Here is a 9,521-nt window from a genome sequence, read left to right on the forward strand (position 1 = left end):
ACTGGTCGGGTGACTTCTGCAAGAATCGTGGTTTCCTTAATATGATTACTTTTTCGTAACCATGATGATCCGAATGATTTCAATCAAAACAACTAGTTACAATGAACCAGATTAAACAACTGGCAATGGCTATATAAAGAAAATGTATATGACCTCTATAGTCAATTGTATTGGGCGCCTGTATTTGAATCGGAAACTTGGTAATATTACATAAATTCAATGCTAACCGATCATTTTTATCTTTTAATGTGAATTTCCCGTTCTCATACAAGCAAAAAACATATATAGACATGTGTATGATATTCTTTAAAAGAGGCAAAAAATACAATGAATGGCATGTGGCATCAACTTAAAATCACCATAACGTTATCTTTTTTAAAGATAACTGAAAAATTCTTTTGGTTCCCTACTCTGCCAATAAACCTCTTTTTATCTATGGAATTTGTAAATATTTTTTTATAGATATCGAGGCCGTATTTATGTATATGGCCTATATAGTCTTGTAACGAGCCCATGCAGCTGAATCGGAAACATGGGCAATTTTCAATGCTAACCGATCTTTAAACTTCCCGTTTTTATACAATTTTCAAGAAACACACATGTATGATATTGAAGAGGTACATTTTTATCTCCTATGCAGGTACATGTAGAACTATGACGTTATGGCGGTAACCACGGCACAGATCTACAGCATAACGTGGAATATTAATATATAATTATGCGAATCATATGAAAATATAAAATACTGAAATTATGAGTGCAAGAAATCGCTAACAATATTGACGACTTAAAAAGCAGGTAGATATCAAAATTCTTCCCTTAAATACATGTAATTGATTGGGACCACGGTAATTGAGCATTGAATTTTTTTTCTAATATTTCTGGTCGTAATACAAAATCGTACGTGTCCTCTGAGGTGAATAGGAATGATCAGTAGTATCATTAAAACCTCTTTCGTCTGCTTCGAACGTAACGTTTTATGAACAGCTCGGCGGATGTTTCTAGGAAGGAAAAGTTTATCTACCGATGTATGTGGTCGATGCTGCCAGTTTACTTTTGCTTCTTTTACGTGATGTTTTTGTTATTTCATGTTCTTTGTTTTAAGTGTCTATTTTCCCTGTCTCATCGTAATCCAAGAATTATATGCCTTCGAATCTTAGTTACCTTAATTTCCCTTTTGCCTTGATTTTACTTGTACCCGTACGCAGAGAATATTTTTAAACAATGTTAGTTACCTTAACAAACATACATTAAACAACAATATTCACTCTAACTTTACATTCGTTGAAGGAATATTACCAAAGAGTGTTTTCCACGAAAACGACTCGGATTATAGTATTGTTGTCGTACGCGGCAGTATTTGGGTGCATTATCTTGACGGTTCCTGCCATCTTAATAGGAGCGATAGCAGCACAAACCAGTAAGTCACAATTCAACTGCTTGTCAATGATTGCATATTAACACACATTGGTACGAGGCAATAATGTCTTACATTTTTTGTAAAGAAACATTCCAACTTTACATTCTTTAGTTTTGGACTCTGATAGAAATAAGGAGTACCCCTTTTTGTCTAGATTCACTAAAGGAAATTTTATTACACCTGCTAAAATTGGTTATTGGATAATGAAAAATTGAATGATAAAATGTGAAATGAGTTTTCCAATAAAACATGGAATTTGACTTTTCTGTCTTTATCTAGGTAATATTTAAATAATTATCATTTTTAAATTTTTGATTTAAATTATTTATAAGTTTAAGTCAAACGGAACATATATCAAAATTTGTTGAGTTTCAATGTGGTTTAACTCGATATAAAACCTGCTTTAACTCATCAACACTATTAGAAATGCCTGTATTAAGTCATGACCATCAGGGTAATTGCGATTGTTTCTTGGCTGTAACTTAGTACACGATGTATGGTAGTACGGGACAATTCATCTAGGTGTTATTATGTAGGATAGAGGATCAAATTAATGATGCATGTCACAATGGAGCAGTGAAGCGAATAGAGTCGTCACATTCTGAGACGTTGTATAATATTGATTTGTTGTGACATGCATCATTAATTTGATTCTCTATCCTACATAATAATACCTAGATGAACTGTCCCGTACTACCATACATCGTGTACTAAGTTACAGCCCTAGATTAATCCTACGAGGAGGAATGACCCGGCCAGCGAAAGTTATATTTTATATGGCCGAGTGGTCTAGGGCGCTGGACTTAGTGCAGGCGGTGTTGCCATAGATGTCACAGCGGTACGAGTTCGAGTCCCGCGGAGGGAACGACCAAAAATTTGCTTCGCAAATTTGACAGTTCTAACATCGTTGTGAATTTTTCAGACCCTTCTATAAGTTTACGTTATCTTCCCTGTATCAATTTGATCCGATGGAGCAGTGAAGCGAATAGAGTCGTCACATTCTGAGACGTTATATATATATATATATAGATATAGATATATAATGAATATATGTTTTTTCAGTCACATTTAATGCTAGACTCTTACTAAGAATGCTTAATCTGTTAATTATGCGTATGTTGTGTATGGGATACTAGGTGTTTCAAACATTAAAAAGGATAACATTTTAAATATCTATTAGGATAGAACGATAGAGTTTGGTACGCCAGCCTTTTTCATATAGTTCTAGTTGCGAATAAAGTTTAGAAAATCAGATATAACAGTGTGAGTCCGTTGAAACATATCATTTGGAGGTCTGTATGCCTAACAAATATATCACAGTTTATCATACATTAACGCTTGCTTGTATTAAAATGCTGCAACATTTTATTGACCAAGGTATTATTTTGCTGATACCGCCTTATGGTATTGATAATGTATGCCAACAAAAGCATATTATTTTGTAAATAACAAGTCTTTTTTACTATGCATATTATTTTAACAAATAAATGGCTTATAAGTAATTGTCAAGTGATAAGTAATATAATACTGTAGTAAGTTATATGATACAGTAAAATTTACCTTTAACTCCTGTGTTTACATTTAGTAGGTCCATACAAAGTTTAATGGACGCGTCTTGATAATTTTAACCCATTTTCATTCATATGTAATCTTCTAGAAGGTATAATGAAACATTTGAAAATATACCAAATAAATCATCATGCTGCTGGACAAATGATAGCATCAATGTTTAGTAATGAGATAGACTTGCTAATCCCATATAAATAAAAAGTGAAGGAAACTGTTAATGTAAACTATGAGAGCATTCCTAGTTTAGGCTTACAAATCTATATAAAATATTTTCCAATACAGAAAACTCCTGTAACTACAACATTCAATTAGCTGCTGGTTTCTGTTTTTTTTTCTGTTTATTTTAATATGTATACTACCTCGTCGTCTGCGTTGGTTTTTGTTTGTGTTCGTCTGATTGAAATTGGTATTTCTTTTTTTTTCATTCTGATGAACAATCATTCTAAATACAAAAATACCTAGCATGTAAATATTGCATATTTTGGTACGTTGTGAATTTACCCTTGTTTTAAGGAGCAACCTCTCTTCAGCAGCATTAAATTATATTAGAAAGATTTATTGCCAACCCATGATAGATATTCACAGAAAGTACGTGTAATATACTGTAGTTAATATTAGGGAATAGAGTTGGTCTCCCATTGACTGAATGACGATAATCCGATGGTCGGTAAAAGGACAATAATTTAGGAGATTCAATCCTTCCGTCATCATCATCATCATCATCATACTTTAATTCCTCTTTTACAGAGATATACATTTAACAATACAAAACAGATATTTTAATATAAGTTTGAGTTGTCGTTGAGTCAACAGTCCAAAAGTTCATCGGGTGACTGTGATATTACTTAAGTACATTTCTTACTAAGTATGCTTAATGTGTTAATTATGTGTATGTTGTGTATGGGATACTAGGTGTTTCAAACATTAAAAAGGATAACATTTTAAATATCTATTAGGATAGAAAGATAGATTTTACAGAGATATACATTTAACAATACAAAACAGATATTTTAATATAAGTTTGAGTTGTCGTTGAGTCAACAGTCCAAAAGTTCATCGGGTGACTGTGATATTACTTAAGTACATTTCTTACTAAGTATGCTTAATGTGTTAATTATGCGTATGTTGTGTATGGGATACTAGGTGTTTCAAACATTAAAAAGGATAACATTTTAAATATCTATTAGGATAGAAAGATAGATTTTACAGAGATATACATTTAACAATACAAAACAGATATTTTAATATAAGTTTGAGTTGTCGTTGAGTCAATTGTCCAAAAGTTCATCGGGTGACTGTGATATTACTGCCCTGAGGTTTACTTAAGTACATTTCAGAACGATAAAAATTCTGACCCATATTCAACGTTTGTACAACAACATGCTGTACAAAATTTTCATTTAGGTGAATTATACTGTGTTTGTCCTTGATCTACACCTGGCTAGCTCGCACAAGGCTTGTTACTTAATTCAATTTTGAATATCTAATGACTCCGTGCACTTCTATACAACAAAGAAAGAAACAGTGATTACTATCTTTCTGTATCAACTAGTAAGGTTTGGGTAAAAGAAGTTCGAAAATCTTGAAACAACGCGGATTACTTCAGGTGTTTGGCCTGATAAATATAAAATTGTACGCTAATAGTACAGAAAGTATAACAACTAACCTTGCTTAAAGACTTTCTAAGTTTTGGCAAAATTCAGCACTGATTATTTCCTCTACTTTATAAATTTCTTTGCGACATGAAATCCGGCTTAATAAAGCTTTTCATTTTCTCAGAGATTAGAGGAAAATTAAAACTAAAATTCATTATCAAGTATCCTCATCATATTAAAAAGATGGCCGATCATGGGATTTTGGTCATAAGTATTTTGCATTCACGTTATATTCAGTAAGATATGCTTTACATTCAAAACACGAACAATATTTAAATGAGCATTTTCGAACCTGACAGCAGATCGGACACTCTGTTGTCTTGTAAGTATATGGTGTCCCCGGATGGGAATCTTAGCACACTCACATCTGGTATGGAAAGTGCCCCGACCAATTCAACTAAAAGTACCCAATCATACGTTCAGTCTGCAGGCCATCTATTCCAGTACAAAAATTCTGACTATTGTAAAATTATCAAACCATGTTCCATCACTTTAAACGATAGATGTGACTGCAACGATGACGAACCACACTGTACCATATCAAAATGTGGTATTAGTAGTGCCAAAAGGCCGATTCTGCCGCACTCCCCATTTTCAAGGGGAAATCCTGCATAGGACCCCCAACCCCGACGGCCAGATGCAAACGGACGGTATTCCTATTGAGCATAGGGTAAATACAAGAATTATGGCTTTCGTACCAAGTGGAGACGACTTCATCAGTGAAGATTTCTTCCAGAAAAACGTTGAACAGCACAGTCAGGAAGCTCTGAAATGGAAGGACTTACCTATCGGAATAATCTACAAGATTAAGGAGGTGATAGAGGTGTATCGAAAGTATGGTATGTCAAAGATCCTCACCTTGAAGGACAGACAAGGAGAGAGCACCAAGGTATGGGCTTGCCCTACGCTCAACAAAAAAAAAGATCCCTTGCAAGGAGCATACGTTCGGAGCACGTGATCAAAGTGAGCAAAAAGTCCAAACAGGAATACCTCTCCTACGATATGGTGAGGAAGTAAAAAGAAGAATAACCGAGGGCTAAGGGTATGGGGTTCGAAATTTCCCAATCCAATCCTGGATTGGGAAATTTTTTTGGTCACTTGAGACTTTGATCTGGAGGATTCTAGAATGAGCGGGGAGCGAGGCGCGATTGGAAGAATCCTCCCTATGGCGCATGAGTAGTAAGGTCTTCACTAAAAGTGGTGGTGGAAGGTTTTCGCAGCTGCTGCTTTCCGTCGTAGTAGAAGCCAAGACATTTCACAACCCCTGCAAATTCAAATTCACCGATATTATCAAACTCCAGGGCTTTGCTCACTGCATCTTCGATCTTGGATTGGTAGGATCTGACGATACGCACGGTATCTTCATGCTTTTTACGCTTTTGCGGATGCACTTGACTAGCACCGTCAATACCACCATCGCGATGGAATTCATGACAGCTGGTGATCTCAACGGAATGCATGCCACGGCGCCTATCCCTCTGGCGGCGGTACTGAGGATGCTGGTGGTGCAAATAACGTTGAGTACGGCACACGCACCCAGAGCAAAAGACACCGCTTTATCCACTCGTTTATAGGTCTTCGATAGTCGGACGTACTTATGCATTTCGGATTTGAGCTCTCGCTTGACCGATTCAATCCTAGCTTACCTATAGGATTGCTTCCCAGAGTCTACGGAGTCCATTTATTTATACCTAGAGGAGCATGCCGAGCAGGGGGGTGCTTTTGAAGGGGCTATTAGGGCCTAGGATCAGTCCCTTACCATCGTAGAATCGACGTCCGCTCTTCAAGTACAATTCATCGCCGTGGGTATTGGGCAAAGTGCCCGGGCTGATATACAAACCACGACCCTGAGGTTTCACGCAGCACACTTTTCCACCCCTCTTGAGGTACAATCAGAACCCACGGCCTTTTGGACGGCTGTACTACCCAAACCGCTCAATGCACCCACGCCCAAAGCAGGTAACACGGTTTTGGCTAACACGGGTAGCGAAGCAGAAGCAAGACCTGCGAGCATGGGAAGGAATCCACCTTCTTTCTGCACGTTATGCCTCACCTGCTTTGGACTCATCTCCAAGACCATACCACCCTTACCACTCTGCAACAGCTTGGTGATGCACTGGATCTGGCGGTGAGTGAGGAGCATCTTATACTCACCGGATAGGTTTGCATGCAGCAATCAGACGCTCACGGGGCAACCCTTCTTAGCCACACGCTGGATCTTCTCTGCCTGACCCTTCGTCAAGTTGAGACCGTACTCTTGATAATCCATTTATTTATACCTCATGCAGATGGAAGCGGATGGTGAGATGCTCCCCTCGCAGATCGATGGGGTGACCGTCTTGATCGGTCAGATACGTCTGCATGCGGTCGATGGTTCTCAGGGTCACGGGTAAGTAGACTAGATTCTTGGGGGTCTGGATGATCTTCATGCCAGGATCGACCGCAAAAAGAACCTATAGATGGTGGACTGCTGGGTGCCGTTGACGTAACTTCCGTGGATGATATCACTAATCACCAGGATGCTATTGATGTTGATGATATTGACGATATTCTCACCCTCCGCGTAACCGTTAGTGTCACGGTAGGCATACGTCTGACGCCCAAATCCCAACACGCTGCCGATGCTATTTAGGACGTTAAAGTCCACTTGGTAGTGCCGGGCAAGGGTCAACGTTGCTCTCAGGGTCGCACGATTGGCATCGATAAGGACCTAGCCTTGTGCTTATTGAGCCACAGCTGCCGCTGGATCTCATCGTTGATATCGTCGATACCGTAGGAGCCGGTGCTCAGCTCGACGGGAAACCGGTTAGCCCCATCATCGGGAGAGTAGCGGAAGGAATTATTACCTGCATGAATATTGGGGATGGAGTAGTAGGTCTCCAGATTCACGAGGGCCACCTCGTAAGATTTCTCATCGCGCAGTTAGAGGGATGGGTTGGAACGAGTCAAAATATGGCTATCGTTCCCAGAGACGATGTAGGAAAACCCATGCTTGGGTTCGGTATTGGTGGCGATTTTCCGCAAAAGTGAAGCGTCCATTTATCTAACCCTCCTCAGAAGACGACGCTCATCTGGCCATCGGATCCGAATTGGAGGATTCGATCGAATCCTACGAGGAGGAATCACCCGGCCAGCGAAAGCTATATTTTATGTAGCCTAGCTGTTCGAGTGGTCTAGGGCGCTGGACTTTGTGCAGGCGGTGGTGCCATGGATGTCACAGCGGTACGAGTTCGAGTCTCGCGGAGGGAACGACAAAAATTTGCTTCGCAAATTTGACAGTTCTAACATCGTTGGGAATTTTTCAGACCCTTCTATAAGTTTACGTTATCTTCCCTGTATCAATTTGATCCGATGGAGCAGTGTAGTGAATAGAGTCGTCACATTCTGAGACGATATATATATATATATATATATATATATATATATATATATATATATATATATATATTTTTAATAAGTGCGGAACGAGCGGAGCGAAGCAAACGATTGTGGGGCTAATATTTGTGGAAAATTTCATGCTAAAATATTAAAAAACAAAACAAAAACAAAAAAAACAAAAACAAAAACAAAAGAAAAGAAAACGAGGAGGCGAAAATTCCATCTGGATCTATCACTGCGTAATTCAAAAGGCAGTGCAACTTGGGTTGAATGAATGTTGTGAATTAATATATATATCAACTGCCCGACCTCGACTATTTCACAACTAAAAGTGTCTAGTACAAATGTAAAACCACAAGTCTTTGGTTTCATAAGTTACTAAAAATTAAAAGCCTTGATGTAAAATCGGCTTTATTTCCCAATTCAAATTATGTTTTAGGCAATTGTCTTTTTCTATACATTGTATCATTTTAGATAATACTGGTGGTATTAAGGTTCGCTTCACAGTTCCGTTAGTTTGCAGTCATTCATTCATCTACACTTGTATCGGACCATGGAAATACACAAGAATAACCCAGAATACACAAGAATACACAAGAATACTCCAAAATACAAGAATAATTAAAAATATACATTTAAAACCTTCAAACTGATTGAAAAAATGTTTTATTTGATGAAAGAAAATGTTTTTATTCATTTTTAAAAAAAAAATATTTTTTCAACAAGCATGCAGAATGTATCAATGCATGTGTCCAGATATTATGCATTAAAATCGATTTGTTTTCTTTGGCATATGTTGACTTAGATCATAATTCTGTATCAATAAATCGAAGTTTTTAAGATAATGTTTGCATTTTAATAATTTAAGTTTAGCGCTAGCTACGCTCCCATTATCCTTTGGTGAAGTGTACAGTATTCAGTCCGATGAATCAGGACGCGTGGTGATAATTTCGGTTGTAATTTCGGTGATAAATTTTTTTAATTTATAATAACCTCCTATTGAAAACTAATTGTTCGATGATATTTGTTTATTTCAGATACATGAACATGTATCGAAACACACGCTTCAGCAGTCGTAAACATTCTCAGAGGTGGGTGTGACATATGACGCGAAATAAATCGATTCAATATATCTGACCAGATATATACACAAACAGGGTGTAAATTGGTTTCATTCATAGTTGATAGTAAATACGAGATAAGACTAAGATATACTGTATGACTCATTTAATTTAATATGATGACGATAATTATTATTTTTAAGAGACGCGAAAAGTGGGTAAATCCGCCACTGGTGTGAAGTGCGAGGTCCCCCCCTTTTCCCGAGCTATTTTAATGCACATACACATGCAAACGGGAAAAGGGTGATTTATGTAAATTATTTTAATTACCATCTAGTCTTGCTTGGTTAATTTAATGTATTTATAGAAAAGAATCAACGGAATTTATAGAACCAGAAACTCAAGTTAGGTGATACAATGGCTCAGTGACGAAATAAC

General features: G+C 37.4%; 1 pseudogene across 1 annotated transcript in view; it reads left to right on the forward strand.

The window, feature by feature from the left end:
• LOC148612416 (high-affinity choline transporter 1-like) overlaps positions 1 to 9,521 on the forward strand; it is a 49,914-nt pseudogene that overhangs the window by 10,299 nt on the left and 30,094 nt on the right. Inside the window, exon 6 of the transcript XR_015924607.1 lies at positions 1,291 to 1,420. The product of XR_015924607.1 is annotated as a high-affinity choline transporter 1-like (transcript). The remainder of the gene's footprint in view (positions 1 to 1,290; positions 1,421 to 9,521) is intronic.

Source organism: Perna viridis, chromosome 7 (genome assembly GCF_037379345.1).
Source record: "Perna viridis isolate PV_CMFRI_1.1 ecotype Kerala chromosome 7, ASM3737934v1, whole genome shotgun sequence".
In the NCBI taxonomy this organism is placed as follows: Eukaryota; Metazoa; Mollusca; class Bivalvia; order Mytilida; family Mytilidae; genus Perna; species Perna viridis.